This window comes from Stenella coeruleoalba (assembly GCF_951394435.1).
Source record: "Stenella coeruleoalba genome assembly, chromosome: 4".
Taxonomy (NCBI): Eukaryota; Metazoa; Chordata; class Mammalia; order Artiodactyla; family Delphinidae; genus Stenella; species Stenella coeruleoalba.
In genome coordinates this window covers 123599130-123621001 of record NC_137149.1, presented here as the reverse complement: position 1 = coordinate 123621001, position 21872 = coordinate 123599130, and the positions used below count along the sequence as shown (strand labels likewise).

Sequence of the window (21872 nt, the reverse complement as noted above, 5' to 3'; positions counted from 1 at the left end):
CTATGGTGTATAATAAATATATACGAACCCAAATTTTTATTGGATATTCAAATTTGTAAATAGGCAAATTACCTTCAAGTGTAAATGTGGTATTCAAATATACATTTGTCTCTCTGATAAAGATAATTAAAAGAAAGGGTAAAGCTTTGTTTGATAACACATCATGTCCATTTCTCTCCTGAAAATAATAAATACCATAAAGAATAGTATATCCCATAATAAAATTTTTAATAATATGGTTGAAACAAAGGAAATCAGGTTTTATATATATATGTCATGATTAAATCCTGTTATTTATTAATGCACTTAAAATAACAGTGATAAATTCATTAAATATTACCATGCATAACATATTTTTATGAAGAATAATTACATTTTCCAAAACAAAAAAATAGTGAGGACAGTGGCATTGTTTTACATTTTCAAATCTGATTAATATCTAACTTAAACAAAGATCCTCATATCTTCTCATTCTATGAGTGCAATATGTTGTTTTAGTAGAATTTTATAAAGAAAATCCAGCCTGATATAGATATGTAGCTGTAAAAGTGAGGAGTATTCTAATAACATTTTTGCATAATCGAGGATATTTTTCTTTGATACAATACTCAACAGCGAATAGTTTCTTAAAGGCTAGTTACAATATGAAATCTGAAAATATATCAATGGACTTTTAAAAAAAATCATCTGGCTGGAACCGTTATTATTTCAGAAATAAGCATCCTGTGTAATTTGAGGTGGCTAGAATAGTTATATCTGTAATATAATACTTGTCAGATTACTGTAATAAATATTTGTCAGAAACAGTCATCTCAGTAATCATACACATTTATTTTATTCATAAAGTACTTACAAAAATAATTCTTCTGTATCAAAAAACTTACAAATGTCACAAGAGAGTTAGCTAATGGTCTACACAGTAGAGAAGGAAAAATCTGCTAGGGAAAGCTCTAAAGAAACATTTTCCCCATTACATTTTTGAATGGTACAGTTCATGAAGAAATCCTAGCTTTGCCTTCCTTTTTGGTGCTTTGTCTGAGAAGCAACACAAGAAACCAAGTCTTAGGAGAAAAACTGCTTTCAAAATCTCAAGTGTAAGCCACAAATAGGCTCTTTTGATAAAAGCTTCAAAGTTAAAGACATGAGAAATACAAGTATATATTGTATAAGGTATTTCAAAAAATTCAGCAACTATAAATGTATCCTTTGTATACTTGAAATTACAATTTTCATGCTTTGAATATTTTATCCTGAGAAAAGGTTTGACTATTCTAGAAGATTCGGAAATGAAATTTACACACACATATACACACACACATATAATATATATTATGTGTTAGGGATTATGGATATATTATGTACAACAGGATTTCTCCATATGATTAACATTCTGGACTGTCCAAACAATGTCAAGCAATGAGAAACCAAACATAATCACATCTGTGTTGTAAAAAGAGCACGGAGGGCAGAGTCAAGATGGCGGACCAGGAGGACGCGAAATTCACGTCTCCGTACGACTAGGACACCTACCAGGCACCGGTGGGGGACCACGGACACCTAAGGGGACGGGAGAAACCCGCAACAACCGGGTAGGACGTGGGGCATGGGGGAAGTGAAGGGGGACGAGAAGTGGAGGCGGGACGGGACTGGTGCCCCTGAGAGGTGGCTGGGGGAGGGGAAGGGATCCTACACCCGAAGGGGGAAATTGGGGGACCACTGGGAAGGCAGAGCATCAAAAGGGAGCATGTCCAGGATTCCCCTGCCCCCTTGGGCCCCCTTCGGCCCTCACCGAACTCCAAACTCCAGAGGCCCTCCTTTGGACATGCTGTCTCTCCCCTTCCACACAGGTCCTAAACAGAGGCCCCACCCCACGCTTGAACATCGCCCTGCCTAGGCCCTGCCCCCAGGGCCTTTTCTGGCTGCCTGTGTCCTGAGCCAAGGCCCCACCCCAGACTCAAACGTCACCCCACCACCCGCCTAGGTCCCACCCCACCCTAAACCCCGCCCCTGCCCAAGTTCCACCCCCGCCTAAACTCCACCCCCATAGCTAAGGCTTTTTTTTCTTTTTTCCTCTTTCAAATTGGGGTTCTGTTTTACAGAACCCCAATAACAACCCCAAAACAATTAAGAAAATAGTAATAGGAACATATCGATAATTACCTTAAATGTAAATGGATTAAATGCTCCAACCAAATGACATAGACTGGCTGAATGGATCCCAAAACAAGACCTGTGTATATGCTGTCTACAAGAGACCCACTTCAGACCTAGGGACACATACAGACTTAAAGTGAGGGAATGGAAAAAGATATTCCATGCAAACGGAAATCACAAGAAAGCTGGTGTAGCAATTCTCATGAGACAAAATAGACTTTATTTTTTACTTATTTATTTTTTAATTCAAGACCCATTCTCTAGCTCTGCCCACGTGGAGATACCCTCCTTGAAAAGGCATTAAATCCTTCCGTTCACTTTAACACCTTGTGCTGAAAACACATGTTCCAGGGTTTCAACTATGAGATCCACATTCTTAAAGCACTAATTCTTAAACCTCATCTAGATTTCTCCCCTTGGTGGGGGGAGATGACCCAAACACAGCGAAGAACAGCTCAGGACTGTGGGCTCTGCTCTCCCAGAAGACCTTGCAGCTCCCCTGACCACCCGGCTGGAGCCAGGATTAGGACCCTGAGACGAGGGGTGCCTGCTGGGCTGCTGCCACCAAAGATGGGACGCCACTGCCTTTGGGCACCTTCCTGCTGCCACCGCCACTGGCCCCCAGCTCCTGTCCTCTTCACTAGGCTTGCTGTCACCTTTAGTTTCCCTGGAGTTTGGGGATTCCAAACGGTCTCTGCTCACACTTCTGTATCACTCCTGCTGCCTCAGCACTGCTGATCCACACCAAGAGGTGAAAAGCACACAGAACTGCTTTTCAACACACCAACATTCCACACAAAAATTGTTTTATAAGCCTGCAGGTTCTTTTTCATCAGAGGATATTCCCAAGGCCATGAGTTCCTCCGGCTCTCCACTGCACTTTTAAGCAGACTGGCCGTGCGTGGCCGCTGTACTGAGTCGGGCACACCACCCTCGCTCCACTACTGCGCACTCTCCTGGAGCACTGAGGACGGTGCCCTGGGCTCATCAGCAGGATCTGTCCTGAATCCAGTCCTAGAGTGACAAGAGCCACACCTGCAGGTCTATTCCACTGACCAGCCGCACAGGACCGAGCTGGGCCCACGGTCCTTGGTCTGGATTCTGTTGGGTGATCATTCTTGCCTAGGTTCACAGGCCAACAGCCACCATCCTTCCTTTCCTGCTCATCACTGCACCAGTGGCTGACTCCTACCTGCTGCTTTCACACGCCTGGCAACCTCATATTCCAGGGCAAGCCAAGAACTGAGACCCCAGCAGGCCCTAGTTCCCAGCAGGCAAACTCCCCATTATGCTACTGCTGCCTAGACGTGTTCTCGAGGCTTCAGAGCCAGGAAAGTGCAGAGAGCATAGCGAGCTACAGCGCCCTCAGCCCCAGACCCACGATGCTCCGCGGAGGCACCGGAACCTCGCCACACCCCCCTGCAACACAAGCAACTTCTGCACCTGCCTGTCCCACAGACCTGGGTGCACCTCTGGCCACCAGGACCCAGGATGGAGGTGCAGGATGCGGGACTCGGCTGGCGGTGGGTGCTGGGGTGGGCGGGGACCTGGGCTCCAGCCCTGAGGCCTTGCAGACCCCTCCAGGCCCACCTGCGTCCCCACCACCCAGAAAGTGACAAAACAGACTTCAAAATAAAGACTATTACAAGAGACAAAGAAGAACACTACATAATGATCAAGGGATCAATCCAAGAAGAAGATATAACAATGGTAAATATTTATGCACCCAACATAGGAGCACCTCAATACATAAGGCAAATGCTAACAGCCATAAAAGGGTAAATCGACCGTAACACAATCACAGTAGTGGATGTTAACACCCCACTTTCACCAATGGACAGATCATCCAATGTGAAAATAAATAAGGAAACACAAGCTTGAAATGACACATTAAACAAGATGGACTTAATTGATATATATAGGACATTCCATCCAAAAACAACAGAATACACTTTCTTCTCAAGTGCTCATGGAACATTCTACAGGATAGACCATATCTTGGGTCACAAATCAAGCCTTGGTAAATTTAAGAAAATTGAAATCATATGAAGTATCTTTTCCGACCACACCACTAAAAGACTAGATATCAATTACAGGAAAAAAACTGTAAAAAAAAAACCCAACACATGGAGGCTAAACAATACACTACTAAATAACCAAGAGATCACTGAAGAAATCAAAGAGGGAGTCAAAACATACCTAGAAATAAGTGATAATGAAAACATGACGACCCAAAACCTATGGGATGCAGCAAAAGCAGTTCTAAGAGGGATGTGGTAGCAATACAATCGTACCTTGAGAAACAAGAAACATCTCAAATAAACAACCTAATCTTACACATAAAGCAATTAGAGTAAGAAGAAAAAAAAAACCCCAGAGTTACTAGAAAGAAAGAAATCATAAAGATCAGATCAGAAATAAATGAAAAAGAAAGGAAGGAAACAATAGCAAAGATCAATAAAACTAAAAGCTGGTTCTTTGGGAAGACAAACAAAATTGATAAACCATTAGCCAGTCATCAAGAAAAAAAGAGAGAAGACTCAAATCAATAGAATTAGAAATGAAAAAGGAGAAGTAACAACTGACAGTGCAGAAATACAAAGGATGATGAGAGATTACTACAAGCAGCTATATGCCAATAAAATGGACAACATGGAAGAAAAGGACAAATTCTCAGAAAAGCACAACCTTCTGAGCCTGAACCAGGAAGAAATAGAAAATATAAACAGACCAATCACAAGCACTGAAATTGAAATTTGTGATTAAAAATCTTCCAACAAACAAAAGCCCAGGACCCGATGGCTTCACAGGTGAATTCTATCAAACATTTAGAGAAAAGTTAACACCTGTCCTTCTCAAACTCTTCCAAAATATAGCAGAGGGAGGCACACTCCCAAACTCATTCTAGGAGGCCACCATCACCCTGATACCAACACCAGATAAAGATGTCACAAAAAAAGAAAACTAGAGGCCAGTATCAATGATGAACATAGATGCAAAAATCCTCAACAAAATACTAGCAAACAGAATCCAGCAGCACATTAAAAGGATCATACACGATGATCAAGTGGGGTTTATCCTAGGAATGCAAGGATTATTCAGTATATGCAAATCAATCAATGTGATACACCATATTAAAAATTGAAGGATAAAAACCATATGATCATCTCAACAGATGCAGAAAAAGCTTTCTACAAAATTCAACACCCATTTATGATAAAAACTCTCCGGAAAGTGGGCATAGAGGGAACTTACCTCAACATAATAAAGGCCATATATGACAGACCCACAGCCAACATCGTTCTTAATTGTGAGAAACTGAAACCATTTCCTCTAAGATCAGGAGCAAGACAAGGTTGCCCACTCTCACCACTGTTATTCAACATAGTTGTGGAAGTTTTAGCCACAGCAGTCAGAGAAGAAAAAGAAATAAAAGGAATCCAAATTGGAAAAGAAGTAAAGTGTTCACTGTTTGCAGATGGCATGATACTATACATAGAAAACCCTAAAGATGCTACCAGAAAACTAGTAGAGCTAATCAATGAATTTGGTAAAGTAGCAGGATACAAAATTAATGCACAGAAATCTCTTGCATTCCTATACACTAATGATGAAACATCTGAAAGGGGAACTAAGGAAACACTCCTGTTTACCACTGCAACAAAAAGAATAAAATACCTAGGAATAAACCTACCTAAGGAAAGAAAAGACCTGTGTGCATAAAACTATAAGACACTGATGAAAGAAATTAAAGATGATACAAACAGATGGAGAGATATATACCATGTTCTTGGATTGGAAGAATCAACATTGTGAAAATGACTATAGTACCCAAAGCAATCTACAGATTCAGTGCAATCCCTATCAAACTACCAATGGCATTTTTCACAGAACTAGAACAAAAAAGTTCACAATTTGTATCGAAACACAAAAGACCTTGAATAGCCAAAGCAATCTTGAGAAAGAAAAACAGAGCTGGAGGAATCAGGCTACCTGACTTCAGACTATACTACAAAGCTACAGTAATCAAGACAGTATGGTACTGGCACAAAAGCAGAAATATAGATCAATGGGACAGGATAGAAAGCCCGGAGATAAACCCACACACATATGGTTATCTTATCTTTGATAAAGGAGACAAGAGTATACAATGGAGAAAAGACACCCTCTTCAGTAAGTGGTGCTGGGAAAATTGGATAGCTACATGTAAAAGGATGAAATTAGAACACTTGCTAACACCATACACTAAAATAAACTCAAAATGGACTAAAGATCTAAATGTAAGGCCAGACACTATAAAACTCTTACAGGAAAACATAGGCAGAACACTCTGTGACATAAATCACAGAGTGCCCCGGTCTGGGAAGATCCCACATACTGTGGAGTGGCTGGGCCCGTGAGCCATGGCCGCTGAGCCTGCACGTCTGGAGCCTGTGCTCCGCAACGGGAGAGGCCACAACAGTAAGAGGCCCGCGAACCACCCCCTCCCAAAAAAGAAAACTGGCTACACAATATTTAGGGGACTCCACAAAAGAATTGCCAAGCCCTTAATCAGGGGCGCGGCACCCGAGGGCTTTTTACACCCAGACAGGCCTGAAAAAAAGGGGATAAAGTTTCATTCTTCTCACTTACTCCATCATCCTCTCCATCTTGAGCGTTGTGCTTGACAGTCCCCGGCGCTGTCCCCACGCCAGGTTTCTGCCACGAGCCTTGTCCCTGTGCCATTAATAATCACCGAGGTCGCCCGCACGGCAAGGGCACGCTCACTGCCTTCCCTGGCTCCCTGGGGCCCACATCCCAGCTACTCTTTGTTTCCTGTTTGGAGAACTGGAGGGGCAGGACCTCATTTCTCGTTCTCCCTGGATGAGCCCCTATGTCTCCAGGGCAGAGATCCGCAGACTGTGGCCTGCCTCTGCCTGTTTGTATGAATAATGGTTTATTGGCATGCAAAAAAAAAGAAAAAGAAAAAAGCACTGAGAAGGAACAGTGGGAGAATGAATCACCTATGTCTGTGTTTTCTATTTATTTATTTATTTATATTTTGGCTGCGCCGGGTCTTAGTTGCAGAACACGGGATCTTTGTTGCAGCATGCAGGATCTTTAGTTGTGGCATGTGGACTTCTTAGTTGTGACATGTGAATTCTTAGTTGTGGCATGTGAATTCTTAGTTGCGGTTGTGCACTCTTAGTTGCGGCATGCATGCAGGATCTAATTTCCCAACCAGGGATCAACCCCAGGCCCCCTGCATTGGGAAAGTGGAGTCTTACCCAATGGACCAACAGGGAAGTCACCGTAACTGATCAATTTTATGTATTTCTTCCATTGATGCTTCCGGGGAGGCCTCCTTGAATTCTTGGCCAGTATTTCTATAATGGTTCTCAATTCTTTTCTTGTTGGTGTATTCCCTCCTGGGTGTTAAGAGCCATTGATCCTTTGTAATGAAATTCTTCACGGCATGGGAGGCCGTGGTTAAAGCTGGGTGGAAAACCCCAGAAGGATCTGGAAAGCTCAGTCCCTGGTCACCTCAACTGCACAGTTCCCCTTCTCGATGAATGTTTCATACTGTTACATTAAAGTTTAATGTCTCTCTCACACCTTTCACCGACCTTTAACGCATGGATGATTTTGTAACCTTATGCATTTGTCATTTGGAAAATAGTTCACTGAACTCTGTGGATCTTCCAAATGTTGGCACACTTCGTTACACAATATCAAAAAATCACATTTGCTAATATTGCCACCAATCTCATCAGAATTCTTTGTGTTTTGGGAAGCTGTCAAACTAACAGTGGTGGATACAGATTTTCCAAAATTCTGAGTTTTACCTGAAAGGTTGAATTTTACTGCCAGTTATTTTCCTGGAAGTTGCAGAATTACTTGGCTCATTTTCAAAAAAAGAAAAAAAAAGTCTGCCAAATTTTCAAGTCTAGAAAACCATAGTTTATCTTCCAGTTGTTCTTTCAAGGAACGATGAGGTTTCATTTTAAAAAAGCGGCTAGTTCAGCATGCAATTCAAATCATCACATGTGCTTTTCCTCAAGACAACCATTGTATTTCTGGATGCAGCAGAGGTACTTAATGTGTATTTCCCTTTTTGTCACACAGAATGTTAAAAAAAAAGTGTACTCAAAGGGTGAAATTTAACATAAAAGTTGATCAGTTTTATTGCTCCATTAAAGACTGATTAAATGAAACTGGCTTTTTTTTTTTTTTTTTCCTGAAGGTGTGTGGTGGTGGAGAATGCAGTAATTACTATACAGTTGGTACCATTCCCTTTTTTTTTTTTTTTTTTTTTTTGCGGTACACGGGCTTCTCACTGTTGTGGCCTCTCCCGTTGCGGAGCACAGGCTCCGAACGCGCAGGCTCAGCGGCCATGGCTCACGGGCCCAGCCACTCCGCGGCATGCGGGATCTTCCCGGACCGGGGCACGAACCCGTGTCCCCTGCATCGGCAGGCGGACTCTCAACCACTGCGCCACCAGGGAAGCCCGGTACCACTCCCTTGATTCATGCTAAGGCACTTGCAGTTTAACCCACCATTGTTTTTGTACTGTCACTGCACATATGAGCACACTGAAAAAGTCAAATAATACCTTAGTATTATGAATACAATGTTTTTGACCTCTTGGACCCTCTGAGATATTTTCCAGGGACCACACTTTGAAAACTGATGATCTAGAATGTGAGCTCTATGAAAGCATTGAGTTTATTTTGTTCACTGTTGTATTTTAAATATTTATTTATTTATTTATTTATTTTTGGCTGCGTTGGGTCTTTGTTGCTGTGCGCAGTCTTTCTCTAGTTGAGGTGAGCGGGGGCTACTCTTGTGTGCACAGGCTTCTCATTGCGATGGTTTCTCTTGTTGCAGAGCACAGGCTCTAGGTGCACGGGCTTCAGCAGTTGTGGCTCATGGGCTCTAGAGTGCAGGCTCAGTAGTTGTGGCACACGGGCTTAGCTGCTCTATGACATGTGGGATCTTCCCGGACCAGGGCTTGAACCCATGTCCTCTGAATTGGCAAGCGGATTCTTAACCACTGTGCCACCAGGGAAGTCCCACTGTTATATTTTCAACACTGCTGTATCTAGAACAGTGCCTGACACACAGTAGATTATTAGTAAATATTTCCTAAATGTATTACTGAAGCAAGGACAGATGGGAGATTAATCCTCTGTGGAGAACAGAATAACTTAAAATGTATATTTTTTTTTACTACATATAGCTCAATAATCAACCAACACTTGCCACAAAATGGTATGAAATCTAGTTTCATTATTGCCATTTCCTCTGCTGAAGACTCTACTGACTTTTAAATTATGAGCAAAAAAGACTAAAGGACCTTTGTGAAGGAAGAAATGTAAAGCGTGCCCAAACCACAGAACAAATGCATTTTTTTCGTTGAAGCACAGAACTGAGATGTCGTTAGATCATCTAGCCCGATACCTTCATTTTTACAAATGAGAAAACCAAGCTGCCTGTGGGGTTAAATGATGGACCCTAAGTCATAGTTAGTGACAGGGCTAAAATATAGGCTCTTTCACATTTTCTCTTGCACATAGCAATGATGGGAATGGGAATGAGAAGCAAGAGATGAACTTTGGTGTATTTTTTATGTAGGAGACTGGCCAAGCAAGCTCAGAGGCAAAAACTCAAACCACTCCATGGATGGAAGAGGAAAGTGAAGTTAAAAGATGGAACACCTAAAGGTACCTCTCGGTCCAGCACCTTGTTCCTCCCGCAAACAGCTCAGGCTGGAGAGGTGCAAAGACTGCATGGGGAGACAAGCTAGTCCCTTGGAACTGTGGAGAGGAAAAGAGTCAGCTTCTCAGAGGTAAGAAAGGAGGACCCTGGAGCTGTACCGTTTAGTAACACAGATGGGGCCACAGATTGGAAAAGCCCCCAAAGAGAAGAACATCTTTGGTATTTTTCAGCAGGGAGCTATTGGCATTTTGTATGGCATTGTCCTGCAACTGCATGATATTTACCATCCTTACTCTCGCCCACCAAATGCCAGTAAATCCCTAAGTCACTGTGACCACTAAAAATGTCCTGCACGTTTCCAAATGCCCACTAGGGGGCTCGCATCACCCCTGATTACCATTTCCCCCTTCACCCACTGAATCAATAGCAGTCATCGCTCTAGGATGAGGGTGAACATAGCCAAGAACGAAGAGGACAACTAAGTTTCTGAATGGAATTTTAAAATCAAAGCTGAAACAGTGGACTTCCCTGGTGGCGCAGTGGTTAAGAATCTGCCAGCCAATGCAGGGGACATGTGTTCCAGCCCTGGTCCGGGAAGATCCCACAGGCCACAGAGCAACTAAGCCTGTGCACCACAACTACTGAGCCTGCGCTCTAGAGCCCACGAGCCACAACTACTGAGCCCACACGCCACAACTACTGAAGCCCACGCACCTCGAGCCCGTGCTCCACAACAAGAGAAGCCACCGCGGTGAAGCCCAAGCACTGCAATGAAGAGTAGCCCCCCTTCGCTGCAACTAGAGAAAGCCCGCACACAGCAACGAGGACCCAACACAGCCAAAAATAAATAAATATAAATAAATTAATTTAAAAAAAAGCTGAAACAGTAGGCTTTTTATTATAGGGCTGGTTTCTTGAAAGTGGAAACATTTTTTGAGTTCTAAATGAATAAGCGCTTGGAGGACTCAGGACGTTTACATCATAAACCAAAGAGTTAGGAGGTATGAAGTTGTCTATGGAAAGGAAAAAAGAGGAAGAAAATCTAAGGGCATATGACAGAATTTAGATGCTTAAGAAAGGATCGTACCCTCTGTCCACTCTCCTCAGTCAGCTGAGAGGACAAGAAATTCCCTGCGGGAAGACAGGAAGGACTTGAGGGCAGAGAGGATCCTCACCTCGCTTCCAGCAGGCCTCACTAGGCGACTGAGACATTGCTTCTCACCCTCCAGGTTAGTGAGCATCCAGCACTTTCCTGAGCACCCCCAGCCCCCAAAGCACACAGGAGTGGCTGAGAGACGGATGGCAGAACAGGAAGGGCCTAGTGTTCAGGACAAAGCTGGCAGAGGTGGGTGCAGACATGGGGCAGCAAGGGAAAGAAGCTGACAACCAGACTAGGGAATTGCCCAGCTCAGCGGATCCTGAGCCAGGGGCCTTTGAGGTCAGTACAACAGAAAAGAGAAGGAAAATGGAGAGGGGGAAAACCCCTGTACTGACTGAGTTTAAATCTGTAAATTGCAAAGTTTACATAAAAAGTTAAGTCTTAGGCTCTTAAGTGGAAAGGGGACTCAGCAACTAAGTATAGTAATAAGGACATAAAGAGCCCAAGAAATTCATGTTTAATACATTAATGAATATTTACCCTTCTTTAGTGAAGCCCTTTTAATTTGCAGGATGTATCTAGGTGCCAAAAAACAGCTATTCAGCTTGTTTGGAGTTAATTATCTGTGTGGCTCTCATGACTGTATATTGGCAAACAAGTGCTCCTTTTACCTCTCTGTGATTGTAGATATCACTGAAGTAGCCCCTACCTATATAGAGGCTGCAGATCTGTTAATTTTGCCATTATCAAAGGATGAGATACTTGAGCTGGAATATGTCCATTTTTTAATCAATGAAATATTTACTCCCTATTTTGTGCAAAGTGTAATTTTAAAATTGTCACTAAGAAAACAAGCACCTAGACCTTAGGATGATTTTCTTGAAACATCCGCCAAAGAATTACAATCCTTAAACTGAGAACCATAGTGTAAATTGAGAGAGAGAAATTCTACTTTAGATTTGACTAAATATCTAGGAGCAAATGATTTTCTCTTTGTTCACACTCTTTTTTTTTTTTTAAATGCTATAGTGTCTGAGTTTCACCCCATCAGCACCACATTTTGTTTTTGTTTTTAATTAATTAATTTATTTGGCCGTGTCGGGTCTTAGTTGCCGCAGGCAGGATCTACATGGTGGCTTCTCTCCAGTTGTGGCGCGCAGGCTCTAGAGCACGCAGGCTTAGTTGCCCTGTGGCATGTGGGATCTGATTTTCCAGACCAGGGGTCGAACCCACATCCCCTGCATTGGAAGGCAGATTCTTAACCACTGGAGGCTTTTTGTTGATGTCATTAACATTCAGGTTTTTTAATTTGCTAGACGTATGCGGTGTACAGACTCAGCTCGCCTATGGAGATGACCAAAATGGGCACTCCTAGCCTACTTACACCCAATCCAAGTAAGCCTGGAGCTGATTTCCTTGTTTTGATACTGGTAAGAAGCTCCCGTTTTACATTAGTAATTTCTACCTCTCTCTCTCCCTAGAAAACAAAGGAATTTTAGTTTGTTCACAAAGAATGCCAAAATAGTCTGAAAAAGAAAGAAAGCCTTAAGCTCATAAGCACATAATCAGATCTTCCTGCCTTTCATGGGGACTGTTGTTTGGTAAATTCTGCTTTATGTTCTAGAAGAACTAAGTGGTGGTGTTCTCACACAATTCTAGTTTTGCAACAAAGTCCGATAAACTGTCACGTTCTCAGTATTCAATATGTGGCTTTTTAAGGGCAGTCTTCTTGCCTTATGTCAAAACCAACTGATGAAACAAAGGAATGTGCTGAAGCCAGCCTATTTTATTGCATACCTGACACCTTTTGTGGTTGACTTTATTACTTGATTCATGAAAAAAATCTGCAAGCTTGGCTTTCAGGTCATTTCTGATAGTCTTGTGGTTTCTTCTGTTGTTACTTACAAGCTTCGTATTTTGCTTTTCAGTAGTTTGTTTTACTTTTCAGTGAAAATGAGTTGGTAGCTTGAATGGCACCTATGCTTCAGTTATGCAAAGAATAAAGAGAGATGACTTCTTAGACTTCTTAATCGTATTAATGTGTTCTCGAGGAAGATGACTGAGGCTGAATGGAACAGAAAGGCAGTTGTGAATGTAGAGTTTCTTTTTTTCTTTTGATCACTTCATTCCGTAAGTAACAAGAAACCCATGAAACATAAAATTCTAAAAACTAACTTTTAAGCTCCGTGTTTAAAAACCAACTTGTAAATTAGAAACTGGATATTAGTCACCAAGCATGCCAAGCAACTTATTTCTTGCACTCGTAACTCCTTTTTTCAAACAGGTTAAAAACTGATAAGAAGCTTGGGAAACTCTTATCAGTCATTGCAAAAAATAGCTTAACCCATCCTAATCTGGCAAGATTTAAAAGGCCTAAATTCCTTAAAGTTTTAGGGGATTTATTTATTTTTTCTATTCGCTGTGTGCAGAATAAGAATCATTTGTGTTACAGTAAATTCAGATTTAAATATCTTCCTATTCATGTGATATACTCTATGAGGGCATTTCCAGCCTATAAAATAGATCGTTGCTTAAGCTGATGCTGTAAAACATTGCAGGAAGTACAGGTTAGACTTTGCACATTTGCTCTGAGTTTGTGAATTCCAAGCAGGTCTGCTAATGGGAAGGAGTGGCTCTTCCATGGCTGTGTAGCTCTAGATCACGGCCACCTGGGTCTGTTTCCTAGGGACGACTGCCACTGATATTTTGGTGCATATTCTTCCTGTCTTTTCCTCTCTTCATATACTTTTTTTTTTTTTTTTTTTTCTTGTTACACGGGCCTCTCACTGTTGTGGCCTCTCCCGTCGCGGAGCACAGGCTCCGGACGCGCAGACTCAGCGGGCATGGCTCACGGGCCCAGCCGCTCTGCGGCACGTGGGATCCTCCCGGACCGGGGCACGAACTCGTGTCCCCTGCATCGGCAGGCAGACTCTCAACCACTGTGCCACCGTATACATTTTTTAATTTGCAAAATTAATCCCATAGTATACTTGCTAGTTTGTAATCTTTTTTCATTAACAGTCTTATTAATTAAAAAAAATGGTTAACCATGTCAGATAATCCATCATTTGCTATAATGTAATTTATTAAACTACAGTTGACCCTTGATAACACAGGTTTGAACTGTGCAGGTCCACTTATATGCAGAATTTTTTCAAACAGGAAATACTACAGTACAACCTGATCCGCTGTTTGTTGAAACCAAGGATGCAGAACCGTGGCTGTGGAGGAAATAACGGATGTGGAGGAACCACTCCTGAGGAGAGTTGACAATATGTTATACTCAAATCTTCTACTGCGAGGAGGGTCAGCGACCCGAACCCCCTTAGTTATTCAAGGTCAACTCTTCTCTCCTATTGTTATACACTTAGATTATTTCCAATTTTTACCTATTGTAAATATTGTTGTGACTAGCATCCTTGAACTTAAATCTTTGGGCATATCCTAATTATTTACTATAGATAAATTCCTAAAAGTAATATTATTGGGTCAAAAGACAAATATTTTTAAATAGTCACATGTGCTATTACCACCCTAAGATAAACCACTGCCAACAATTTGATGCATATCTTTAGTCTTTTAAAAAATGAATATGTATGTGCATGAATATACATTTTTTTGGGGGGGGGAGGTTGTTACTGTGTTATGTATAGGAGGGGATGTACTGAAGAATTGTAAGCAGAGGAATGATATGATCTGTTTTTGTTTGTTTGTTTTGCCGGGCCACTCAGCTTGCAGGATCTTAGTTTCCCAACCATGGATCGAACCTGGGTCCCGGCAGTGAAGGTGCCAAGTCCTAATCTCTGGACCACCAGGGAATTCCTGATTTTCATTTTAGAAGGATCACCCTGGCTGCCCTGTTAAAGATAGACTGCAGTGAACAAGAGCAGAGGCAGAGCCCAGGGCGGAGTCGACAGGTCCCAGCGGCTTGCAGCAGAGGGCAGCATGGAGGGAGTGAATGGAGGTCAGATTCTGGATATCTTTTTTGCAGGAAGTCAGACTGGATGTGCAGTACGAGAGAAAGAAAGCGGTGCAGATTAACTCCAAGTTCTGGAGGCCTGAGCAATTGGAAGGATGACACTGACGTCAAGTGACAGGGGAAAAAGGCTGTAGGTGGAGCAGGCTTGGCGAGAGGGAAGAACAGGAATTTCATTTGGAGAGAGTGTTTGAGGCGTCTAGTAGATATCCAAGTGGAGAGGTCCAGTGGGCTGCTGAATACGACTTTCGAGTTCTGGGGTGAGTAGCTGTTGGAAATATACACTTGGGAATCATTGGCATATAGATGATATTAAAAGCCAGGAGACTGGGTGAGGTTACCAAGGGAGTGAGTACAGACCAAGAGAAGAGGAACTAGACTAGAGAGGGGGAGTAGGGCAACATGAAAGCACTTACTCTGCACCAGGCACTGTTCTGTGTGCTTTGCATAGATTATAGGGTGACTCGTTTATCTCCAAATAAACTCAGTGAGAGGGGACGATTGTTATCCCCATTTTACAGAGAAGGAATCTGAGGCATAGAAAGATTGTCAGTAAAACAATAACTACTTCCTATTATGAACTGATGAAATAAGTTTTAACTCTCTTTTTCAATAATGCAAACTTATTTTGAAATAAATCATGTGAACTTTTTCTGCACAGACTTTACCCATCATGTCTCAAAAATCTTCGCAATTATACATTTTAGTTATACTTTAAAGAATCAGCATGACTAATCTGTTCAAAGGTGCTTTTCTTTTCAGCTGACAACACATTCTAGGGTGGAATATTGAGGAGAGACCAATAAAAAAAAAGCTTATGTTCAAAAAGGAGAAAAGGAGAGCCATATTTAGTGTTCGATATTTCTTAAGGACATTTTTCTTGCTTACATGTGTCTCTTCCTCAATAATCATGCATTTTCTAATTATATTTGAAGATGGGAGAGGCAAGTTAATAAAGGGAAATTGTCATCATTCCTACCACCTCACCCTATAACATAATCAGAGTATCTCAAAGGGACAGTTTCTAAGGCCATAGTTACTCTTAACAGAAATGTACAAAAGACAGGGAAAGACAAAACGCACTATGGTGGGTTAATCATTACAGAAGGCTTTGGGAAAAAAATCTTTGAAATTGTCCCCTTGGTACCCTGGAGATTCTTACATCTTGGGACAAGGATGCAGATGAATGAGCTCGCAGTGTGCTTTTCCACCTTCTCCTCTTCTCTGGGAAAAGGGTTATTGTGAAAGGGGAGGTGGGTAGGAGAACTTGCAAAATAGCTTTTCAGACAGATCAATTTTAGGAAGAAGAACAAATGGAAATTGGGGATCTGGAAATAAAATTTTCCCTGCCAACAGTGCTTCTTGGAAAATTTCGACATACTTTTGGGGGTTCCTGTAAGTCGAATTGAAGATGATTGTCTTAATTCCAATAGGGAAGAAATAAAGAACGATATCTTAAAAAACCAGAAGCAGCTGCAGAGGCATTCCTCTACTGAGCTCAAAATATGAGCTAATGGATAATGTTTATATTTACCTAAATACCAGAGAGCAGCACATTATTTACGCATGACCCTTAAGTAACAATATCAGGAAAAGCAGATGCAGAATGAGCTTAGAGATGTGAAAAATAGTAGAAAACCAAAAAGGGTCCTTTTAAGGTCATGTTCATAGCAAGAACAAAAACACAAAGACTCTGGGGAAAGATGATGTAATGTTAAAAAGATAACAGAGAAAGCAGAACTAACCAAAGTCTCTTTTTCTCCATTCTCTCAATAATTACCTTCAGATGGAAAGGGGAAACGAGTTATGGTACGACAGAACCTAAATTCAAGAAAGGTAAGAAATAGGAGGAGATATTTTTTAAAGTTAGTTATTTTAATGAGCTTATTTTTATGCCCAGATACATTGTATCCTGAGATATTTAGAGAACTTGTAATTGTAATCATGCAACCATGGTTAACAATCTTAGAAAATAATTTTATGAACAGAAAGTCAACTGCATTCATTAAGTCAAAACTGTCAAACTAACCTTACATCTAGGAACTTACTACTCAACTTATGAACGAAGGTTTGTATTTTTTTTTCATTTAATATTATATTGGAGCAGTTCACCAGTATTCCTCATTAAACATTCTACTGTACTATAATTCTAAATAGCTAAATAATGCTCAATTATATGAATATACCCTAAATTACATAACCAATCCGCCATGGTCCACTGTTTCACATTTTTAGCTTTTAAAAACCATGCTGGGGTTATGATAATTTTACAGAAAATTTTGTAAATTATTTTTAAAATTTTAGGTCAAATACCCAGAAAAGGAATAAATGAATCAAAGGGCTTCATATTTCAAAGGCCTTTTTTAGTACCAAAATTGCCTCCAGAAAGGAGTACGTATTTATAGTCTCAATAACAACATATGAATGCCTATTTTTCCAACCCTTATCATTATTGGAAGATTTTGATAGAAAAAAAGTTTTCGGTGATTTTTAAAAGATTTTTTTGATGTGGACCGATTTAAGATCTTTGTTGAATTTGTTACAGTATTGCTTCTGTATCATGTTTTGGTTTTTTGGCCATGAGGCATGTGGGATCTTAGCTCCCGGACCAGGGATTGAACCCTCACCCCCTGCATTGGAAGGTGAAGTCTTAACCACTGGGCCACCAGGGAAGTCCCTGGGGATTTTTTAATTGTGGCAAAATATACGTAATATATAAAATTTACCACTTTCACCATTTTTAAGTGTACAGTTCAAGTAGCATTGAGTACATTCACAATGTTGTATAACCATCATAACTATCTATTTCCAGAATTTCGTCATCATACCAAACGGAATCTTTGTACCCATTAAACAAAGAAAAACTTTAAAATAATTTAAAAAAATATTGCCCTTCTTTTGCTATATGTTATTCAATCCCATGAGCGATAGTCTTCCCCCTTCCTAAGATCTTGGAATTCTTCTGTGTTAGTCAGAATAGGACAAGCTATACTGTGGTAACAATCAACTCCAAAATCTTGTGGCTTACCCAACAAGGCTTTATTTCTCACTCAAGTTACATAATCTATGCCAGTCAGTGAGTATATCTGCTTCTCAGTCTCTCAGAAGTTCAGGCTAATAGAGGCCCAATCATTTCATTGCTTCGTCTTTTGGAACACGAGGACTTCACGGTTACTAAGCCAGGGCAAGAAAGTGCAGTGGAGCCTTGTACCAGCAATTAAATGCCTCAGGCTGGAGACAACACATGTCTTGACTTGTTTCTCCAGTGTGTGCCATGGGCTACTAGGTTCCCCTCTCAGAATATAAAAGGGTATGTAACTGTTTTCTCTTCTAGCTCAGCCACATAACCAATTCCAAGTGCCCTACAATTTCCCTGAAGGTCCATTGCCTTCTAGTACCGATCTAGGTATCTACTGCTTCTTGGGTTGCAAGGAAAAACAAAAAGATTCTGGCAACTTAAGCCAAAAGGCATTTCATTGGAAGAATGTGGGGTGCTAAAGGAAGCCTGAAGAACCAGCCTGGGAACTAGAAGCTGGGTAGCCTTCCAGGCAGCAGGTCTCTTTTGACACTCTTGGCTGGACAGATGAACTGTTTCTCCTGTCAGTGCTTTACCGGGCGCAGGAGTCAAAGTCCAGGGAAGGAGAGTCCAGTTGGCTGAGGGTAGGTCACGTGCTCAGCCTTTGGCAGCGGCAGGCCTGAGAGGAGGGATTAACAGAAGGAACCTCCAGGGATCTCTGGATTCCCCAGTGTGAAGCAGGCACACGCATTTTACCGAGACTCCATGCTTTGCGGGAAAATGATTACTCAGGTGGAAATCAGTGTGCTCTGGGGAAGTGGGAGTGAAGGTAAAATGCCAGTGTCCACCACTGAGAGCTAAAGCACGATCATATTAATGGCATCAAAGCCCGTGAACCCCTGAGTCTGCTGAGTTGATATGTGCTGATTTGTTTTGCTATTTTCAATTATTAGATTGGTTCTTTCTTTTCCCCTCTGTAACGAATAGCCCGAGGCATATACCTCTAAAAAAATTAGCTTCTTAGGACAAATTGCCAGGTCTGGAATTATTGCATCAAAAGATATGAGTATTTATACGTGTTCATTTTTTATTTCACTGAAGTGACTATGGACTCTGAGAATATGTCCCTAGTCATGGCAGATGGGCTTTCTAGTGACAGGATAATTGCCTGGTTGAAGGTCATCCTACGGAAACCTCTTTCTGGGTCATGCCAGGGGCATCTGGGCTACTGGGAAAAACATACTCTTTAGAGCTCTTCTCTTTCCTTCGACATTTGTTTTATATCCATTGCTATCTGGATAAAATAAACTGCAGTGTCACTGCTTAGGTCAGTCGATCCACATGTTATAGGAAAGAGGGTAGCATTTGCCTGAGGGACCCATAGGCACTGGGCGTGCCTGCTGATATACATCAGCAAATATAAGATGGGGCACCCAGCTCCCTTTTCTCCACGCCAGGTCTCTCCAAAAGCTGAGGGCAGGGGAAGCAGTGATTGCACGAGGACAGGGCACACCACCTGGGGAGGGTACCGCTTGTGTGCCTTGACCTACATTTTGAGCCAGGTTCTTCTAACTCCAAACTTGAAAAGATAAGAGTCCCAGATTTTTCAGAGGATTTTAACTTAAATGAGAGAGAATTGGAAAATCCCTCCCGCTTCCCTGCCCACACACTCATTCCCAATTCCCCCACCCCAGCTTCACTGGAAACATCCCCTTCTCAGCCAGACCACCAGGGTGGCTAGACCAAGCGGCAGTGAACTTTGTTTTGTAATTATCCCTGTGTCAGCTTATTCCCCATGGCTGGAGCATATCAGATGGTAAACGCCTTGAGATTAGGGACTGTCTGACCTTAGTACTCCCTGCAGGACTCTCCACAGTAGCTTGCCCACTCCAGGTATACAATCAGTATTTGCTGACTGAATATCCTTAGGAAAGTGGAGTAGTTCTAGAACTTCCTTGGGGTTCCAAACTCTTCTAAGTTATGATGTCTAGGAGTGTTGGGAAAGGGAGCTCTCCCTAGAAGCAGTCAGGGAACCCTGGAGGGGTTCTGAAACCCACACTTAGTGTTCTTTTTTTTTTTTTTTCTTTGTTTTTTTAGTTTTGGCCACACAGTGTGGCTTGCAGGATCTTAGTTCCCCAACCAGGGATGGAACCCACGCCCCCTGCATTGGAAGCGTAGAGTCTTAACCACTGGACCATCAGGGAAGTCCCTCACACTTAGTGTTCTTCAGCAAAGAAATGAGTCTTGTGCAGAAGCAGGTGGGATGGGCCCTCACTCCGTCTTCGGGGGCTGTATCTCAGCCTGTGGTGCTCCAGCCACAGAGCCTTTTTCAGTTTCCTGTTCTAGTTCTTTGACAACACTTTCCCTGGGAACACGTCTTCCCTCTCCACGTCACATCCTTTTCACCTCTACCCATTAACTCCTCATCCCACAGATAACAGCTCAATTGTCAGTTCCTCAGTGACGTCTCAGAATAGGCCAAATTCCCATTTAACACCTGTGCGGCTCTTCCCCAGCACTTATCAGGATTTTCAATTACTATTTACATTTGTGTTTGTAATTATCTGATACGTGCTTTCTCTCTGACTGGAGACTCTTGCTTCATGAGGGCGTGAATTGTGCTTGTTTTGTTTGCTGTTGTCTTCCTGGTTCTAGCACACCGCCGGGCATGTATATAATGGGAGAACAGTTACTGTTAGAGGCACAAGTAACAATTTCTCTACACCACATGGGTTTACTCTCTGCAATCCTGGGAGACACAGAGTGTATTAGGGTTCTCTAGAGAAACGTCATCAACTAACAGGAGATAATATATATTTCTATCTGTATATCAGTAGCTATCTAGATATCATCATATTGATATTGATATATATGAGAGAAAGAGAGAGAGAGATTGAGATTTACCATAGGAATTGGCTCATGCAATAATTATGGAGGTTAAGAAGTCTCACAATCTGTCATTTGCAGGCTGAAGAACCAGGAAAGCATTGGTGTAAATCCCAGTCCAAGTCTGAAGCCAGAGAACAAGTAGCACCAACGTCCAAGGGCAGAGGAAGATGGATGTCCCGGCTTAAGAAGAGACAGAGGGAACTTATCCTACCTCTGCCTTTTCTATTCAGGCCCTCAGTGGATAGGCTGATGCCCACCTGCATTGGTGAGGGTGATCTTTTTCACTCAGTCTACTGATTCAAATGCTAATCTCTTCTGGAAACACCCTCCTAGACACACCCAGAAATAATGTTTACCAGCTCTCTGGGCACCCCTTAGCCCAATCAAATTGACACACAAGAGTAACCATCACACAGAGATTCTGGCTTGACCCTCAGTAGAGCTTATGCAATGTGGTGCTCTCAGAATAGAATTTCTCAAATTGCATTACCCAGATTACTAGTTCATGAACTCTTAATAGGGTTCTGTGAAGGAAAAAAATTTCTTTTAAAAATATAGATGTAATGAAAATGTCAAACACGCTTGGACAGCTGTTTATTCTGTGATAATTTATCTTTAAGAAAACATACACTCCAAACTGCTACCATTGGTTATGTATGGGGAGGAGGTTTTTCCGCTCTCCCCTCTTTATACGTTTCTGTTATAATGTATCTGAACCTAATTCTAACTGACTCACAGCCTGAAACAGATCCAAAGATAATGTTCAGTGGAATCCATATTTGACTTTACAGGTAGCAACTTTGTGACCCATCAGGGAAAGACAATATTGTATGTAGTGGAACCTACATAAAGGGAAGGTTTCATCTGAGTTAACATCTAGACTGGAACCTGACCAACTTTTTTTTTTTTTTTTTTTTAATGCGGTACACGGGCCTCTCACTGTTGTGGCCTCTCCCATTGTGGAGCACAGGCTCCGGACGCACAGGCTCAGCGGCCACGGCTCACGGGCCCAGCCGCTCTGCGGGACATGGGATCTTCCC

The 21872-nt window shown here is 41.9% G+C and overlaps 1 long non-coding RNA gene across 1 annotated transcript; it reads left to right on the top strand.

Annotated features, from left to right (window-relative positions):
- Positions 1 to 1569: 1569 nt before the first annotated feature.
- On the top strand, positions 1570 to 21669 carry LOC307186078. Its single transcript, XR_013828244.1, has 3 exons — positions 1570 to 1589; positions 16714 to 16763; positions 20911 to 21669. It is a non-coding gene; the product is annotated as an uncharacterized lncRNA (long non-coding RNA).
- The last annotated feature ends 203 nt before the right edge of the window (positions 21670 to 21872 follow it).